The sequence below is a fragment of the Phascolarctos cinereus genome, unplaced genomic scaffold (assembly GCF_003287225.1).
Source record: "Phascolarctos cinereus isolate Bilbo 61053 unplaced genomic scaffold, phaCin_HiC Scaffold_5;HRSCAF=322, whole genome shotgun sequence".
NCBI classification, from domain to species: Eukaryota; Metazoa; Chordata; class Mammalia; order Diprotodontia; family Phascolarctidae; genus Phascolarctos; species Phascolarctos cinereus.
Genome location: NW_027555958.1, coordinates 225,861,222 through 225,881,977, shown reverse-complemented (window position 1 = coordinate 225,881,977; position 20,756 = coordinate 225,861,222). Strand labels below are relative to the sequence as shown.

At 40.9% G+C, this 20,756-nt stretch overlaps 1 pseudogene; it reads right to left on the bottom strand.

Moving 5' to 3' along the window:
- Positions 1-20,756, bottom strand: part of LOC110213555 (maestro heat-like repeat-containing protein family member 1) — a 109,905-nt pseudogene that overhangs the window by 25,292 nt on the left and 63,857 nt on the right.

Below are 20,756 nucleotides of genomic sequence, written 5' to 3'. Positions count from 1 at the left end.
GTGACACCACAGCGGAGTGAGTGGTGGGTGACTGGCTCCAATTAGAATCAGCTGAATCAGTCTAGAGTCTGGACTCTAGTCTCATGGCCAAAGTCTTACTCTGAACTCCAGATTTCTAGTCTTAAAATAAGATTCTGGATTTAGACCAGAAAGGGACCTCAGAGATTCTCTAATGAATCTAACTCCTTCATTTGATAGATAATACGATTAGGACTAAAAGCTAAAGTGCAATACTTGTTTCAGGTCATATATTAGCAGCACTTAGATTTGAATTTAGGTGCTTTGATTCCAAATTTAAGGTTCTTTCCCTTATACTGTTGTTCAGCCATCAGGGTCATGCAACTAGTAAGTGTCTTCTATGGCCAAATTTGAACTCGGTCTTTCTGACTCCAGGCCCAGGGCTCTATCCTCTGTGCCACCTAGCTACCCCATTATATTAAGCTGCCACAAAGGATTTATGGGCCGAAGAAGCTGTTGTGACCAAAGCATTTTGTAAGCTCTAAGGATCCCTCCCTCTCTATATATGTAAACATAGATATTTTACACAGGTACTTATACACACACGTGCATACACATATGTACACACACACATACACATATATACATGCATATACACATATACACACATACATACACATATATATTGTTGCTTGAATCATGTCTGACTCTTCATGACCCCATTTGGGGTTTTCTTGGCAAAGATACTGGAGTGGTTTGCTATTTCTTCTCTAGCTCAAAAAAGTGAGGCAAGTAGGCTTAAATTACTTGCCCAGGGTCACACAGCTAGTAATGTTTGAGCTCAGATTTGAACTCAGGAAGATAAGTCTTCCTGAGTCCAGGCCTGGCACTCTATCTACTGTGCCACCTAGCTGCCTTGATCTGTCTATCTATCTATCTATCTATCTATGAATATATTTATTGAGGTACAACATGGCAGAGTCACAAGAGGACCAGTGTCAGAGTCAGGAAGCAGGATATAATGGCAAAGAGCCTAGATCTGTACTTAGAGACACTGGACTGAAAGGCCAGCTCTCCCACTTAGTACCTGGGTGACCTTGGAAGTCATGGCGCCTCCACGGGCTTCAGTTTCATCATCTATACAATGAAGCTGGGTTGGGTGGGAAGAGAATAGATACCTCTAAGATTTCTTCCAGGTCGATATCTAAGATACTGAAACCTGTATTCAAGTTCCCCCTCTGACACAGACTGGCTGTGTGACTCTGGGCAAGTCACTAAACCTTGCAATCCTCAGGCAACTCTCTAAGACTAGAAACAGCAGAAAAATTATTGATCTGCATTGTGGAACAGAAGTTCCCTTTCTTTAAGTTTCCTAAATGAAAGAAATCACAAGTTTGGGCCAGAAAAAAAAGTACTATACAGATTACTACATGGATGTGAGCGGTTGTTATTATCATCACTATGGCTATATTGTTACTTACTCAGAAGCCAGTTTATTGATTTGTATTTTGAACCTCTCCCCCACACCTTCCACCCTGCCCCCTCTTTCAAGCCAGCTCTCAACTGAATGATTTTTTTGTCACGAATCCTTTGGTTCTTACCTTAGCAATGTCAATGGGCACGAGGTTAGGAGCCTCAGCTTCCTGATTGTTGGTCTTCAGGTTGTAGCCTTTGATTTCTGTGAATCCTGAATAAGCCATTAAGGACATGATCGATCCCACCTGCATCTGCTCCTTTCATGCATAGCAGCAAAGTCAGAATGTCTAGGATTGGACTAGTCGATAGGAGATAAGGAGTACACTCCAGGGACTAGTATGTTGTCGAGTCATCTCAGTCATGTTGATGCTTCATGACCCCATTTGGGGTTTTCTTGGCAAAGATACTGGAGTGGTTTGCCATTTCCTTCTCTAGATCATTTAACAGATGAGGAACTGAAGCAAACAGGGTTAAGTGAGTGGCCCAGGGTCACACAGCTAGTAAGTGCCTGAGGCTGGATTTGAACTCAAGTAGACTCCAGGCCTGGAACCCTATCCACTGCTCCATCTAGCTGCCCTAGGGACTAGTATATGTACATACACATACACATACACATACATATATCTATATGTACACATACATATATACACAATGTCCCAAAAGTCTTAGTGTACTTCTAAGTTTTAGTAATAAGATTTTTGAGATTCTGTGTATGTACAATATACAATACACAAATATTACATGTATGTAGTATATATACGTTTGTGTGCTTATATGCACAGATGTATATATGTATCACATACATATGCACATACATATATGTATATATACATATTTGCCCTGGACCTGTGATTTAATCGGTATACGTAACTCCCAGTGAGGAAATTCCCTAATACATATCTTTGACAAGATAGTACCTATGCTATTTTTTAAATTAATTAATTAATTTTGATTTTTCAACATTCACTTCCATAAGATTTTGAGTTTTAAATTTTCTCTTCCTCTTTCCCTTCCCTCCCCAAGACAGTGTGCAATCTGATATAGACTCTACATATATATTCATATTAAACATATTTTTACATTAGTCATGTGGTAAAGAAGAATTAGAACTAATGGGAAGAACCATGAGAAAGAAGAAACAAACAAACAAAAAAAGAGACAGAGAAAATAGTATGCTTTGATCTGCATTCAGACTCCATAGTTTTTTCTCTGGATGTAGATAGCATTTTCCATCACGAGTCTTTTGAAAAGTTGTCTTAGATCCTTGAATTGCTGAGAAGAGCTGAGTTTATCAAATTTAGTCATTGAACAACTTGGCTGTTACTGTAGTACCCATGTTTTATTGTAGTTTATTCATTTTGTTAAATATTTCCCAATTACTTTTGAATCTACTTCTGGTGCACTCAGGAGCGCATATAGGTCATGTGTTTGACACCTCTGTTGAAGGCAATGAGGAGCCATTTAAGGACTTTGAACGAGGAAGGTGGCATGACCAAATACTTACTGTAGGACAAGTCAAAAGAGAGCTCAAGAAATGAGGTATTCCTCTCTTCTTGAATCCTTGTCTTAGCTTAGCTATAGTTCTATAGTGGGAAGGGAAGGGAATAAGCCTTTATAAAGTGCCTACCACGTGCCAGGCCTTGTGCTGAATGCTTTTACAAATAAATATTATCTGGCAGGTAAAACAACCCTGGGAGGTAAGTACTATTAAAACTTCCCATTTTAAAAATGAGAAAACAGAGATAAACGGAGGTTAAGTGACTTGCCAAAGGTCACACAGCTAGGAAGTGCCTGAGGTTGAATTTGAATTCACATCTTCTTAATTCCAGGCCCAGTGCTCCATCCACTGTATCACCAGCTTCTTCAAGTTATGTCTGTGGCTCTGAGAATCTACCAGAGAAATGTTTTCAGTTCACAAAGAACAATAACAATATATTAGAATGGAGAGAGTACTAGAAAAAGAGTCAGGTGACCTTGACTGATGCTGTCACTAAAGAGCTGTGTGATCTTGAAAAGAAATCACTTCAATTTAACTTTGGTAAGTCCAATGGCCAAAACATGACTCCAGAAGACTGATGATGAGTAATACTTCTCACCTTTTAAGAGACAGGTTGGTGAATTAGAGGTAGAGAGAACGAAGCCTACATCTTCAAAGAGCTAATGTACAAATTTGTTTTGCTTCTCTATGCTTGTTTATTAAACAGAGAGGGCTTTTATTGAAGAAAGTGACTTGTGGGGAGTGAATCAGGTAGGGATGATTCCAAAGAAAAAGGAGAAAAGAAAGAAAAAAAGGGCCAATTAAACATTAAAAAACGACACAGAAGAAAACAGACAGAAGTTCAGTCCCTGCCCAGAACAATCCTTGTAAGGTAGGTACTACTATTATCCCAGTTTACAGACGAGAAAACCAAAGCTGACAGAAATTAAGTGACTTGCCCAGGGTTACATAGCCAGTAAATGTCTCAGGCCAGATTTGAATTTGGGTCTTCTTGTTCTCCTTCCCCTTCCACTCCTGCTTCCCCTTCCCCTTCTTATGCCCCTCCTATCATTAGCTAGTGGGGCCTGGGCTTTGACATTAGTGTTACTCATGAACTCTTACCTGAAAGTTATGTTATTCTGATATCCTTGAAGCACAGAGGTGATAGTGTTAGAAGCCCACTTGCGGATGGCAGTTGGTCAAAGCATCGGGGAACCAGGATACCAGCAAAGAAGCCAAGATGTGGGAGAATTCAAACTTCCTAAATTAGAAAAGGAGGTTAGAAGTCATTAATGAGGTGGCAGCACTACATGAAGGGATAACCAAGTTCAAGCCAGGGGAAATTTTTCCTGCATCCCAAGCATTTCCCCAACCTTGCATTGACCAAACTTCAGAACTGCCTGGACAATTATGATAGACTGACAGAAGCAAATTAAGAAGAGAAAAAAACATTCATTACCATCTCAAAAATTATGGGAAACAAATTTCAAATAGGAAATGAAAAGCATTGCAAAGAGTGATCATTTGTATTCACCACCTCCCATCTGGACTATTGCAAATAGCCTGCTAGTGGCTCTCCCTGTCTCAAGTATCATCCCTCTGCAGTCTATTCTCCACTCATCTGCCAAGATGATTTCAAAGTTCATGATCTGACTATGTTACCCTCTCCCCCCTACTCAACACCTCAGTGGTTCCTTATCACCTCCAGTATCAAATATAAAGTCTTTGGTTTGGCATTCAAAGTCCTTCATAATCTGTCTCTCCTCATCTTTCTGATCTTCTTACACTCTATGCCATATCCACCCTTCCCCCACCCGAGACACACATACTCTGATCTAGTGATACTGGCCATCTTGCTGTTCCTAGAATAAGAAGACCTCCATATCCTGGTTCCAGACATTTTCACTAGCTGTCACCCATGCCTGGAATATTCTCCCTCCTGGCTTCCTGACCTCCTTCAAGTCACAGATGAAATGCCCTTTTCTATAGGAAGATCTTCCCATTCCTTCTTAAAGCTAATGCTTTTACTCTGTTATCTCCACTCTGTCCTGTATGTAGCTTGTTTGCACGTAGTTGTGATCTTCCCCATTAGACTATGAGTTTTTTGAGAGCAGGAACTATCTTTTGCCTTTCTCTATAGTCCCAGCACTTAGCACAGGGACCAGCACATGGTAGATGCTTAATAAATGTTTATTCACTGCCTGACAATGTCCATAGGATGTCCATCTAACTGCATGTTAAAATTTGGACACTTGGAAGGACTGGAATAAAAAATGTGATTAGGGAAATGACAAAAGAGAGATGGATCGCTCCTGCAGCAGAGCATGATGGATGGACAGCCCGAGTGATTGGCTCTTTTCCCTTGTGATATCAGGAGAAATTGAAGACCACTAGGACATTGGCTTCACCCTCCTCGACTAACTTCTGAGAGGACACAGATAAAAGTTTAACAGGATATATAGCCCTCAACGGGTTGAAATCTGCATTGCTGGAAAGAACATCCAAGCCTTTGAGATCATTAATCAATCCATTTCAATGTCACAAAGAGCCATAGTTTCAATAAATTTTTTTTAATCTCATTGAATGAATTGAAAGGAAGACATTCAGTATGTCACAGCAATGATTTCATAGTGGTAAATAACATTATAAATGCTAATAATTAAATAAATTAACACACATAAAATGTTTTGTAAACCCTAAAGTGCTTTATGAATGCTAGCCATTATTAGGTATTAGGACTAACTAACTCTGGCTGATTAATTGATATCAACTGATGATGACCAAGGGAAACACATGGATGGGGCTTCCAAGCCACTCCCAGCCACTCCAGATTAACCCTAGAGCCCTAAGGAAATATAGCAGCCATGCTCTGGGAACCAGATGTAACAGCACAGATGGGAAAGCCCCAGAGTCTGTACTACCGTAGGATCACAGAGTCCTTTGAGATTTTCTAGTTTCAAATTCTCATCTTACAGTTGAGGAAATTGAGGTCAGGAGGGGTTAAGTGATTTCCTCAAGACCACACATTTAAGTAAGTCAGTTACAGAGCCAGGGTTTGAACCCAGAATCTTTGAATCCAAATTGGCCTTCTTTCTATTGCATGAGTCACCAACCAACTTGGGTGCCTAGAAAGATGGTAGTGCCCTTGACAGAAAGGGAAAAGTGGTACATTAGCTTGGGACAGAAAGAGAATGAGTTGTTTTAGACATGTTTAATTTGTGATGCCTATGGGTCAACTAGTGAGAAGTGTCCAATGGGCAATTGGTGGTATGAGAGAAGAGGTTAGGAGAACTGTTCTGGATCTGTGAATTATTCTCCTAGAGGTAATAAATAAAAACATGGCAGTTGATGAGGTAACCAGAAGAGCGTGTATAGAAAAAATAAACACTGAGGCTGGCTCTCTACTCACCACCCAACACAGCCTTCTTTTACCTTTTGAAAAGGCCATCTTGGATACCCATGGATAACTTTAAAAATAATCACATCCTTTAGCTTCCATAAAGAACAATGGACAATATTAATATTTTACAGTAAGTTGTTTGCTTTTTCTGTGGTTAGCTTCTTTGCTCAAGGGATATTTATTTAGCATCTGCTAGGGCTCGCTTGGTAGTTTAACCAAGAGAGAGTATAAATGAGAACGTAGTAAAAAGTATTTTCTAGCCTCTTAAGATCTTTGCTTTAAGTACAGGTTTTTAAAATTACCTTTTTACTTATCTTAAATTGTGGCAAAAAAAAATGTTTATCTACCAGAACTGGGCTTTGGCATAGACAAGGTAGACAATGCCCTAAGGAATAACATGAGGGGAGGGCATGGCGAAGGGCATTTTGGGGTAGGATCAGGAGTGCTCTACTTCTCTGCTGGCCTGGAGGATGTCACAAGACATGGGGCCTGGGTTGTGGCCTCTTCCAGTGGGTACCATTGTTTGATATATGGGGAAGAGGAACTCCCTTGATTACTTCCATTACACAGTAACTCTTAATGCCAGAAATTGCTACTTCCTGTTGGTATGTGTTAGCCTATTTTGTGATAGTACAGCAGAAAGAGCTTGGTGTCAGGGAGATTTAGTTTGAGTCCTGGTTCTGCCCCTTGCTATTTGTGTGACTTTGGGGAAGTCCCTTCAACCCTCAGGATCCACTTTCCTCATCTGTGTTATACCCAAATGGCTTCTGGACATCCTTTCCAGCTAAATCTGTGCTCCCCTGACCAAAATTTGACTTACATGTGTTAGGGTGAAGTCATAAAGCCTTTTGTGGGAAGTAACGAAGAACAACAGGATCACAGATCCTCAGGCGGAGGTAACCTTAGATACCATCTGATTGAACCCTTTCATTTTACACACGAGGAAATGGAGGCAGAGAGGGGTTGTGACTTGCCCAAGGTAGCTCACAGTATTAAGTAGCAGAACCAGGTATTCACACTTAGGCCATCTGATTCCCAACCCTTTCCATTACATAACCCATAATCTACAGTTCCATCCATAATTTTCTAACCTTGCCTGGCCCAGAGTATGCCAGAATCTTTTCTAGGCCTTTATTTTCTACTGATGTAATGGCTTTTTTATGAGTTCATGATGTTCTTATGGCATCAACCTGGAAAGTACAGTTCTTACCCTTCTCATATGGACAAAGTTCTGGATGGCAGAACTGGTTTTTCACACAGGTGCCCTTGATAAATTCAAACATTAATTTTACACTTAGGCCATGGGATGACTACAAATTCAGATCAAAACAGCAAGATCTCACATACTTATATTGTGCTGATGTCTTTTATTGACCATTTGCTCTGATCAGAGAAATCTACCATAAAAAGAAAAGGCAGGGACATGACATCCAAATATGATAGGACATAATATCCTTAGCTCTGTTTCAATTCAGATAACAGTCATAGTTCTCCAATCATGCAGTATCCATTCCACATCATAGCCAGACTCAGGAATAGTCAGGTGGGAAACATTCCTTCTCAAAGGACACAATGGGGAAACTGAGCCAGGAGGATCCCATCCTAGATTGAGGCTAAGACTGTCCTCACAGCTTTTTCCCAGATGCAGACATCCACCTGTTCTGAGTAGCTTGTGGCATTTCTGATACTGATTTAACGCAGACAACTATATCCAAATTCAAACTCAAAACAAAATTAGTTATCGTCCCAAGAGCCTTTTACCTCAAACAGCAAGTTTCACTAATCACAGCTTAAAGCCAGACACAGTTAATTTTACTCCCATACAGTTGCAATAAGCAATATTTACCAGGACTCACATATGTAAGAGATTTCATTTAACATCTTTCTTTCTTAAATTTGAACTTGTCCTGGTGTAAAAGCCAATCATTGGAAATCATTTCTATCTACTGTACATAAACTTGCAACTTCTCAGCAAGCCAAGGTCATTGTTTAGGAACTCTCAGAGCAGATGACCTTGCCCACACAGATTTTTTCCAGGGACTGGGGCAAGTTTCCAAAGTAAGGGGAATTGCGTTATACCCCAAGGAGGGGCTAATCCTGGTGCCCCTGCCTGCCGACTTCTTTATCCCAAAGAGGACTGTTTTAAATAGGCAGAACTGATCTGGATAAGGCTTTTACCCAATCCCCATCTTTTCACACAGTAATCAATTAACAATTCTAGGTTTTAACATTAAGACAGTAACTTCAAATAACTTAGTTAACAATCATAACTTTCATAACTGATAGTCAAATTGTTTTAGCCCTTCTTTAATTATAGGTAAAGGTGGAAGTACCTAGTTTACTAAATGTTTTTGCAGTTTTCCCACTGTTCTTTAGTTTCTTTAAGTTCACACTTTAATAACATCCAAATTATGAAAAACTGCTTGACAAAACAATACAAAAGTTTACCAATCTGATGACTCCAGTTCTGTTGAATGCATTTCCAAATTTCCTTACAAAGAAAATCAGGCATCTCTTCACCATTGACATTGCATACTGGTCACATCTAATTAAGGAACTAATAACAGTAGTTAACATTTATAGTGTCTGCCCTCTACCAGGCATTGCGTTAGGCACCTTCCAATCATGTGAGATAAACCGAGGTAACTTGCTTAATGTCACCCAGTTAGCAAATTTCAGATCCATACATTTTCCCAATTTACTTTACTTCCAAACAGTATAATAAATTCTGACTTAAGCATTAAATTAAGAGCATCACATTTCATTTGAAATATTACCAGAATGAATTAAATTACCTTTTGGTTGTGTTCTGGTACACAAAAACTTTTTTATGAGAGGCAGAAAAGATTGGGAAAAGATTCACCTCTTCTTTCCTCACCTTTCTCTCTTCCACATTTAACAACTTGGCCAGGGTTGGAATGTAAAGAGAGAGAGAGGGAGAAAGAATTTTTTTTTAAATAATTCTACAAAAGTTTCAAAACCTTTTTACTCTCAAACCTCTATTCACACTGTGTAAATAAATTATACCTTCCTTAAGCTTTCTACACATACTCCTCTCTCCTACATGCTTAAACCTTCTTACCTTGCCTTCCTACCTACTTATCCCTCTGATGGACTTTGATTAAAGTCCCTTTAAAACTGCACATATCTAACATCTTTCTAATTCTGACCTGACACTTCGATGATCCTCCTCAACTTGCTTTTTACTAACCATGTAACCTAAACAATAAAGTATTTTTCTCTCTTTTTCATCCACCCGCTCCTCTGAGGCTGCTGTTATCAGGGAGAGAGAGAAAGAAGAAAAAAACGGCACTCCAGAGTCCCCTACAGCCCTGGCTGCAAAGGGTTTCAGATTCCACACAAACACAAACACAGAACAGAGAACGTGATAATGACAGGGATACTCCAAAAACTCAGAGAGACTTCCCCTGCACAAACAGATTTTTCATGATTCTCCAGATCTTATGGAGACCAGGCAAAAAAATTTTCTTAAGGTTTTGGAGAATGAGCTTTCTCCAATTGTGTAAAATACAACCTAGGGGCGAATCTCAAGGTGTAGAGGGAGATCGACCAATCCTCTTTGCCTATAAGCCTTAAAAAAAAAAAAAAAAGAGAAGGACTTGCTCCTGTAGTCTACTCGCCTTGACCAGCATCCTGGTGAGGGAGAAAAACTCCGCAGAAGTTCCCAACAAGGCGTCCCTTGTCAAGAGGGAAATCCGCTAGAGCCTGTTGCAGGCTCGACCCAGCCCCAGCAAGCCTTCTTAGGTGCTTGAGGGGTGACCCAACTACAGGGCGAGAGGAGGGGGGAGGCTTACCTTGAGTCGAAGAAAGCTTGAGACTTCAGACTAGCCCCACGTTGGGCGCCATGAATGTTGCGGATGAGAGGTTGAGAGGTTGTAACCCCTCAAAGACCAGAGTACAGGACGGGTCGTCTGGAATGAATTCACAGACTTAAACATTCTTTAATTCAAGGTGGCAAAGATTTATTGTTACGCTTTTCAGCGGGCAAGGATTCTTAAAGGATCCTGCAACCGTAGAGAGGTACAGGTGAAGTTTGTATACGATAAAATGCAATAAAACATATGTCAAATATGCTAACTAGGTGATTCAGAGCGGGATTAGGGAGTGGTTAAGGAGTGGTCAGTTCTCAATTGAAACTCAAGATAAGAAAAGTCCCATTATTCAAGAGAGTATCGGGTCCCAGACATCCTGGGCCCAGTGATAACTAACGGGAAGAATACTGATCAGCTCTATCTGGTCCTGGAATTTGTTTGCGCAGGAAGGGGTGTTTTTAGTTCACTCAGAGAGAAAGAGATTAATTTAGGTTTTTTGGCCCTTATTGGGGTTCACTTGATCTTAGATGATTATGAAGGGACAGTGTTTCTGAGGCTAGGGAGAAATTGGGGCCCAAGTACAAGCACCCAAACATAAGTACCCCAACACCCTTATACAATGAATCTCTCCCAACCTCAATTCTCACAATACAGCTCGGAAATAAGTTGGTTCTCATATTCCTGACTCTTCCCATAGATAAGCCTGTACATCACCTCAGATGTGTAAGAGAAAGAGAAGAGCAGCTGGCTTGATCTCATCGCTCCCATGTGCAGCACTCTGATCCCAACAAGTCAGAAAGGTGCTGCGGGTGAGAGGAGATCAATCAATACATAAACCAACAGAAGTTTTATTAAGTGGCTGCTTATGTGCCAGGCATTGTACTAGGCATTGGGGATACAAGGACATCTGGGTCCGGTGGCAAGATATAGATCAGGAAGACTGGAGATGGCCCTAGATGCAGTGGGAGACCTTGGCCTTTTTAAGCTAAGGTGTTTTACAGGTCTCAGTTTGATTGAGGCAACACCCATTCAGTGATTAAGGCTAGATAAGAAATGAGACAGAGAATGACCTCTTTGACCTAGTTTAAAAAAAAATCAAGTTGGGAGGGCCAGACCCTCCCAGAAACAATTGCTATTTATATTCACTTAGAGCCATTTAGGGCCCAAAATAATGACCAAGTAGGGGTTGGCCTGGGGCCTATTGCTGGCCAATCAATGAGAGCCAGAGTGATTTGGGTTTAAGGCATGGTCCTTAAGAAATAAATCTAGCCCAGAAACCCCAAGATGTCGTGGGAAGTTTTAGAGGTCAAAATTGACTTTCCTTTGGGTAGAGCACCCACAGGTAAGGATATGTTACTTTATGTAGACAGAGAGAAAGGAAGGGAAGGGAAGAGAAGGGAAGGGAAGGGAAAGAAGGAAAGAAAGAGAGAGAGGAAGAGAGAGAAAGAAAGAAAAAGAAAGGAAAGAAAGAAAGGAAGGAAGGAGGAAGGAAGGAAGAAGGAAGGAAGAAGGAAGAAGGAAGAAGGAGGAAGGAAGAAGGAAAGAAGGAGGAAGGAAGGAAGGAGGAAGGAGGAAGGAAGGAGGAAGGAAGGAAGGAAAGGAAAGGAAGAGAAGGAAGGAAAGGAGGAAGGAGAAGAGGAAAGGAGGAAAGGAGGAAGGAAAGGAGGAAAGGAGAAAGGAGGAAGGAAAGGAGGAAAGGAGGAAGGAAGAAAGGAGGAAAGGAGGAAGGAAGGAAAGGAGGAAGGAAGGAAAGGAGGAAAGGAGGAAGGAAGGAAAGGAGGAAAGGAGGAAGGAAGGAAAGGAAGGAGGAAAGGAGGAAAGGAGGAAAGAAAGAAGGAAGGAAGGAAGGAAGGAAGGAAAGGAGGAAGGAAGGAGGAAAGGAGGAAAGAAGGAAGGAAGGAAGGGAAGGAAGGAAGAGGAAGGAAGGAAGGAAGGAAGGAAGAGGAAGGAGGAAAGAAGGAAGGAAGGAAGGAGGAAAGGAGGAAAGAAAGAAGGAAGGAAGGAAGGAAGGAAGGAGGAAAGGAGGAAAGAAAGAAGGAAGGAAGGAAGGAGGAAAGGAGGAAAGAAAGAAGGAAGGAAGGAAGGAAGGAAGGAAGGAAGGAAGGAAGGAAGGAAGGAAAGAAAGAAGGAAGAAAGGAAGGAAAGAAGGAAGGAAGGAAGGAAAGGAGGAAAGGAGGAAAGGAGGAAAGGAGGAAAGGAGGAAAGGAGGAAAGGAGGAAAGAAAGAAAGAAAGAAAGAAAGAAAGAAAGAAAGAAAGAAAGAAAGAAAGAAAGAAAGAAAGAAAGAAAGAAAGAAAGAAAGAAAGAAAGAAGCTGTGTTGCCTATGCCTAACTAGCCAAGACCTTTGTATGAATAAAGAGAAGAGATGTGAGAAATGTTGTTGAGATACAATAGACAAGGCTCAGCACCTGGTTGCTTATGGGGGTGAAGGAAAGCAAGAGTTGAGAATGACTCCGAGGTCAGGAACTTAAGCAAAAGGATGATGGCACCCTTGATAGAAGTGACAAAGTTATGGAGAGGGGTGTGAATGCGATGTCCCAGTGAAGGCTTCTCAGTGTAATTAAGGTAATGAGTTCAGAAGGTAGTGTGAGAAATGAACTCTCAGAAGTGAAGGCTCCTCAAAGGGTCAAATAATTCTTGATATTATTACTTTAAAAATCCTCCCCCACTCAGACCCTGTTTTTAAGCACTTAACAGAAAGAATAAACCCTGCCCCACCCCCAGCCTGAGCTTCCGGCCTCTTTCCTTGTCTTTGAATTTCTGGCCTAGAATGTAAGCCTCACCTCCCAGTTAAGAAACTTTCGAGTTTAGAATGTAAGCCCACCCCCAGGTAAGGGGGTGAGGGATAGTGGTGGGTGGAAACTTGTTTGCGTGGTGGGTGGAGATTTGCTTTCATAAGGCGGCCCCTGTTACTCCGTGTCTCTCTCTCCACGTGTATCGAACGAGCAGACAGCCATCTCGCGAGATTGTAATAAAGGTAACCTTTACTTTCCACCATGAGGTCTCTGAGTTTTATTTGGGTTGGGTTTGCTGTCCCACACAGGTGGATTTGGGTTGGGTAAGAAAGATAATGAATTCTGTTTTAGACATGTTGGGTTTAAGATATCTTTGGATAGCCAGTGGGAAATTTCCAATAGGCAGCTTATATGAGAATCGACCTTAGGATTACTAGAACTGGGCATATAGATCTGAGAATCATCCTCCTATAGGTAGTAATTGAAACCATGGGAGCTGATGAAGTAACCAAGAGAGAGAGTGTGAAAAAAAGTAGAGCTGAAGGTCTAGAACAGAGATTTTGGTAAAACCCACAGTTAGGGGATGGGATATGGACAAGGAAAATGAGGAGAGACCAAGCAGATAGGAGAAGGGGGGAGAGAGAGACAGAGAGACACAGAGACACACAGAGAGAGACAGAGAAATAAAAAAGGACAAAGAGGAGAGATTGATACAGAGAGACATGAGAGTCAGAGAGAAAGACACAGACAGGGAGAGGCAGAGAGAGAAAAAAGGACAGAGAGATAGAGAGACAGAGAGGAAAAAAGGACAAAGACAGAGACAGACATATACACAGAGATAGACAAAGATAGACACTAAGAGTCAGAGAAAAAGATATAGAGAGATATAGAGACACAGAGAAAGAGAGGAAAAAGGACAAGGATAGATACAGAGAGACACGCAGAAAGACAGACAAATACAGAGATGCTGAGAGTCAGAGAGAAATATACAGAAAGACAGGGAGAGACAGAGACAGGAAAAGACAGTGTGAGAAAGAGAAATGAGCAGTGAGCAGTGTCATGAAAACCCAGAGAATTTCAAATGTTGCAGAGAGATCAAGAAGAGTGATAACTTGGATGCCATTAGATTTGGCACTTAGATGTTGATAACCTTGGAGAGAAAAGTTTTAATTGCATGATAATTGGAAGCCAGATTTCAAGAGACTGAGAATTTAGTGAAAGGAGAGAAAGGAGGCAGAGAGTACAAAAAAGTGATTTTTTTTTCTCCCCTAGGAATTGGTCTATGAAAGGGAAGGGAAAAATAAGACAATAGCTTGAGAAGATGGTAACGTCAAGGGAAATTTTTCTTTAAAATGATGGAGATCTCAGCAACAGAAAAGAAACTAGTAGCTAGATTCAATATTGGGAGAGAAAGGGCTGACTGGATGAACATCAAGCCTTTTGCCAACAATGTAAAGAACTAACTCCTCGTCCCACTATCTCCCAAGGACTGTCGGTAGGTCACCTTCTCCTCCACAAACTCATCTTACTTTGAATATCCTCAATGTAATTTCTGGTGTTGGCTGACTCTCCAGAATGGTCATGATGACATTATCCAAGGCTTCAATCTTCTTCTGGCTCAGGGACTGAAACAAAGATTATGAGGTAATGGGCCCATGGGAAAGAATGCAGAGAACCTGAAAAAAGTCAGGCATGATACAGAGACAGATTGGCTGAATAGTTGGCTGAGTTGATTTTAGAGGGATAGAGTGCTACTAGAATTTATTGAACAAGGAAGTGTCATGATCCAACCTGTGCTTTGGGAACATGTGACTGGCAGCTGTATGAAAGATGGGGGAGAGAGAGACAGAGACAGAAAGGAAGAGACAGAGACAGGGAGAGGGAGAGAGAGAGACAGCAGAGGGAGAGAGACAGACGGAGTGGAGAGAGAGAGAAGAAAGACAGAGAGAAGAAAGAGGGAGACAGAGACAATTGGGGTTAAGTGACTTGCCCAGAGTCACACAGCTAGGAAGTATTATGTGTCTGAGGCTGCATTTGAACTCGGGTCCTCCTGACTCAAGGGGTGGTGCTCTATCCACTGCACCACCTAGCTACCCCTAGATGGTATTATTGATAAAGAGGTAAAGTAATGATTGATAAAAGTCCAGCCTCTGAGCCAATATGATCCAGGTTTAAGTCCTGCCTCTGAAATAGTTACCCTTTCCACATCTTAGGGGCTGGGGGCACAAGATAGAAGATAGAAAATCTGTGTAAAATTTTTTGGCCCTCCCTTCATACCAGAGAAGTCTGAATTATTATGGTATTAGAAGATAAAACATCTTGATGTTATGCAATACTAAATAAATATTTTATGCATTTCTGAGTTTCTAAACTTTTTCTGTGTTGTCTGCTGGCCTTTGTGCGTTGTCTGAGGCTTCCGCAAAAATCCCAAAAAATTCTCATTTCATTTCTTATGTCAACCCATGATATAATGAAACTGTGATGGTGAAAGTCATGATGTGAAAGGGATAATTGTATACTATCTGTGTAGCCATAGGCAAGTCATTAAGTCATTGATTCTCAAACAACCCATATGTCTTATTTGAAAACTGGCCCTGTGCTAGCCAATCAGTTACTATTTCTTTGTATCTTTGGTTGAATACTAACACTTTGGGGTGGGGAGGAGAGTAGGACACATCTTTTTCAGATTTCAGGGAATTGCATCTGTTTGCTCTCCCCCTACCAACTTGGATAGCCCCATATCTTTCCTCCAATTAGAAATCAGATTACCTAATCTTGTGTTCTTATTTGTATCCTGTTAATTATTTTCTTTTAATGCATAAAAATCTGTCTCCCCCTGTATTTGAAGTCCAGTGCCAAGCTGAGGAGGCCTAGTCCCGATTTGTTATACAATTGGCACGCATTGCTTAACAAATCAATATGCTTGGAAGCTCAAATCTGTTTCCTCAGTCATTTTCATCTTTCATCTGTCACACAGCTCTCTTTGTGGTAGCAAAAAAAATGGGAAACTAAGAGGATGTTCATTGAAATAACTGTAATATGAAATACGTTTTTTGATGTTCTAGTTATAATGATAGGATTCTAATATGGAGTCATTTAGACTAAATTGTCGTAATGCCCATAAAACATATAAGCTATGCCAGACAGCATTTTCACACTGTCCTGACCCAATCTCATCCTGTGTCAATGAAATCATTGCAGCTTTTGATTAGATAGGACTCCCTGGCAACTGCAGTGGCTTATGAGCCACACCTATTCCTTATGTCTCTGACAGTTAAATCAACCTCTCTTGATGAGGAAACTCTCCCAATCCATCCTGTTATTGATAACGGGCCCTGGGAATTTCCTCACCACATCTGGGTCTGATTAAGGATGCTGCCTCCCACATCTGGCATCACTTACCTGTTCTCAACCAGTCCATTTTTAAGGTGTAAAGCTTCAATGCTCAGATCTCACTCTGAGTGTGTACTCACACTGAGATCTTTGCCATTGTACACATCTTCCTCTCCTTAGAATGGATGAGCTTTTTTTGCATCTGTAGGACTGAACCTTTGTATGTCTATATTGTCACATGGCATGGTCTCTTTTCTCTCTTCTCTCCCCCTCCTTTTTTTTATCTTTTTTTTTTTCAGTGAGGCAATTGAGGTTAAGTGACTTGCCCAGGGTCACACAGCTGGTCAAGTGTCTGGTCTGAGACTAATAAATGACCGAGACTGGATTTGAGATCAGGTGCTCCTGACTCCAGGGCTGGTGCTCTATTCACAGTACCACCTAGCTGCCCACCCCGTTCACCCCCTTTTCTTGCCTACTTGATATGCCATATATGCTTGATAAGCTCATGTTTGTGCTAGCTCCCTACTCATTCCAATTACCTGTGAATTCCCAAACCCAGGTCTTTCTCTAACTGAACTGTGAGCCAAATAAAGCCCTCATCAATTGGGGAATGGCTCTACTCTACACTTTTGTAATGGATTTTGTTTTTGTTGCCTTTTCAATAGGTGGATGAGGGGGAGGAAGAGAATTTGGGATGGAAAATAAAATAAAAGTGAGATTTAGGTTTTAGTTCTGGCCCTGGTATTAACTCTGTGTGACCTTTGGTGGGTCACCATTTCCCTGAGCCTCAGTTTTCACATCTGTGAAATGAAAGGATTAGACTTTAGCTTTGAAGTCCCTTCTAATTCAGAGATTAGGGAATCCTAGATTTATTCCTGGATTGGATTCCTTAGAGCAGGGGCCCTTAACCTAGGTCTGTGGACTGTTTAAAAAATTTGATTATTGTATTTCAGTAAAATTAGTTTCCTTTGGCAGGTAGATGATGCAGTGGATAGAATGTTGGTCCTGGAGTCAGGAAGACCTGAGCTCAAATCCAGCCTCAGTCATTTACTAGCTTTGTGACCCTAGGCAAGTCATTTAACCTCTGTCTGCCTCAGTTCCTGCACTGTAAATGGGAAACATAATAGTACCTATCTCCTAGGGTTATTGTGAAGATCAAACAACATGATGTTTGTAAAGTGCCCTTCCCTCCTCTTCCCCTTTGTACTCTTATGTATTTATGCATTTAAACCCTTGTTCTGTATTTTATTTTATGCATTTGAAACCTTATATTTTATTTTATGTATTTGAAAAGTTTTGTTCTGAAAAGGGATTCACAGGCTTCACTAGGTTTCCAGGGTGGTCCATGACACAGAGAAGGTGAAGTAATCCTTCCTTAGATGATTTTGAGATTTAACAACTTTGAACATACTGAAGTTGCTGATAGGGCCATCCCAAACATCAGGGACATTTCATACTCCTTGTACGTGTTTCATAACTGCACAGGTAAATTGCATAAACATGTTTGCTCTTAAGATTAATAATATTAAAAATAGGGTCACAGATTTAGTGCTGAATAATACCTTAGAGGTCATTGAGTGCTGCACTTTCATTTGAGGAAAAGGAGATCCAGATCAGATTTGCCCAAACACACAGGTTACAGGCATCCAAGTTAGGGGTCAGACCCAGGTCATCTTGTTTCACAGCCTGTGCTGTCTCCACGCTACCTTGTTGCCTCCAACAATAATGAAAGACATTTATGAAGTACTTTCACATTTGTTGCTCAGTTGTTTCAGCCGTGTCTGATTCTTTGTGATTCTATTTGGGATTTTCGTGGCAAAGATACTGGAGTGATTTGCCATTTCCTTCTCCCACTCATTTTACAGATGAGGAAACTGAGGTAAGCAGGGTAAAGTGATTGCCCAGGGTCACACAGCTGTTAAGTATCTGATGCTGGATTTGAATTCAGGTCTTCCTGACTCAGGCCTGGCACTCTTTCCGCTGCACTACTTACCTACTCCTTTTGCAAGTTTATGTAGATAGTAGTAAATGGCAGAACCAGAATTTGAACCTAGGTCCTCAGACTTCAAAGTTGACACTTTGTACCACACAAATGCAAGAAGTATGCTTCAGTTAAGAGGGCACTTAAAACTCTTTCTTGGGTCTAGAAGTACAGAGGAACCCAAGTTCAGATCCTGCCTCTGATCCTTATTATTCTGTGTGTTCTTGGCAAGTTAGTTAGATCCTTTGGCCCTCAGTTTCCTCTAATGTAAAGTGAGGGGCATTAGACTAAATGACCTCTCAAGTCCCTTCTAACTCTAGATCGATGATTCTAGGAAACAACTGAGTTAGCCAAAATAATTAATTAAAATAGTTTCCAGAAAATGGCCACAGTGAAGCATTTCTGTTGTGTCCTTGGGGTTTGTAATCATTCCCTGTTCCCAACTGAATGTCTTTAAAAATTAATTTGAGTGTACTTTGGACTCATGTTCCTGAGTTCTAATGTGGCCTCAGATACTTACTGGCTGTGTGACCCTGGGCAAGTCACTGAACAGTGTTTGCCTCAGTTTCTTCATCTGTAAAATGATCTGAAGAAGGAAATGGCAAACCACTCCAGTACCTCTGCCAAGAAAACCCCAAATGGGGTCATGAAGAGTCAGACACGACTGAAAGATGACTGAACAACTTTTTGACTGCTATCGCCAGGCCAGGCATAGTTTATGGTGATTTCTGGAATCACCTGGAAAAATTACTAGTTAAGAGTCTATTCTGTAGCCAGGTACTTACCCCAAACAAGACAGAGCTGTCATGATATCTGAGCAGAATGAAGTGTCTGGGTCCTCCTTGGATTCTGTTGCCAGTATTTGCTATTATAGAAAAATATAGGGGGAAAAAATACAGAGCAAAGTTTGAATGGGCATTGCTGCTCTTGGCCTCCCCTCTACAAAGGGGTCCTTAAGAGTCTTTCATATGGATTTCCTAAAGGATAGAACAGAAGGAATCCAGACAGAATCACCTTGTAAAAATTTAATCAGTAAGCAGATGAACAAGATCATTTGATGGGAAGTGAAGTTTGCTGTAGATATTAAATATTGATTACGGAAAAAGAAGATTCGTGACAGCCTTGAATGTCCTATTAGCCATAGTGTGATTTGACCCAGAATGTCAGGTTCGGAAGATTCTGTGAAGAAACATCAAAGCTTTCTGACACGCCAAGAACCTACCATTTGGTACAAGTGCTTGTCACATTGCCTTTCTCCGTTCCCCAGTACAATCCAGCATAATATAATAAACATTTATCAAGCATCTACTATATGTGGGGCAATAAGTAACTTTTAGAAAATGCTTAATTCCTTCATTCTAGAGTTTCTTGTTTAGTCAGTGTGTGTGTGTGTGTGTGTGTGTGTGTGTGTGTGTGACAACAACACTGATAACTACAATGCACAAAATTATACAAGACACAAATCCTTGGCGCTAGGAAAACCTGAGTTTTCCTACCTCTGGCTATGTAGCCTTCTCCAAGTAACTTAACTCTTATGCCCCAGGTAACTCTCCAAGCCTGTAGTTCTTGACTTTTTTATGCCAGAGATACAGGTCCCATTTTCAGAGTATTTTTTTAACTGCTTAAATAATATATATAGGATTACAAAGGAAACAAAGTGTATTGAAATACAAATCAAATTGAAATCAAATAAGAAATAAGTGCACATGCACCCTAGGTTAAGAACTCCTATTCTAAGACTAGAAGTTTCAGAACAAGTGCCTATTTTTGTTAGGGAGAGAGTCCTCATTGGAAATTCCCTGTGCTAATGAGTCAACTAGCATTTATTATCTGCCAGTCACTGTACCAAGCCCTTGGGATATAAATTGCTGCTATTTGTCTTTCAGCCATCGAGGTGATGCCAGTGAATTGGATTACAGTGAGGGAGGGCTGTGCCTCATTTTCTTCTCTAGGGCCATGTAGGTCCAATGGCAAGATATAGATCAGGACAACTGGAGATGGCCCAGGATGCAGTGAGAGACCTTGACCTTTTCAAGTTAAAGTCTTTAACAGGTCTCAATTTGACTGAGGCAGGGCCATACAGTGATTAAGGCTTAATAAGAAATGAGGCAAAGAATGGCCTCTTTAAAAAAATTTTTATATATATGTGTGTGTGTGTGTGTGTGTGTGTGTGTGTATACATACACACACACACATATGTGTGTGCGCACATATATATTATATATATATATAATATATGGGAGGGGAAGACCCTCAGGGTTTCTGGCCAAAATAGAAACAATTGCTATTTATATTCATTCTGAGCCAATCAGGGCCCAAACAGTAACCAAGTAGAGCTTGGTCTGGGACTCCCCCCCTCCCCACCAAGGATCTTACATTCTAATGGGGGAGGACCACATATAAAAGGAAGTTGGAAGAGTTGAAAGGGGTGGGAAGGAACTTAACCACAAAGGAGCACTGGAGAGAAAGTCCTACAGGAGAGTCAGGAGAATAGTCTGGAGAAGAATGTATTTTATTTTAGCAATTAAAAAAAATACTCTGAAAATAGGGCTGTTGAGGATAG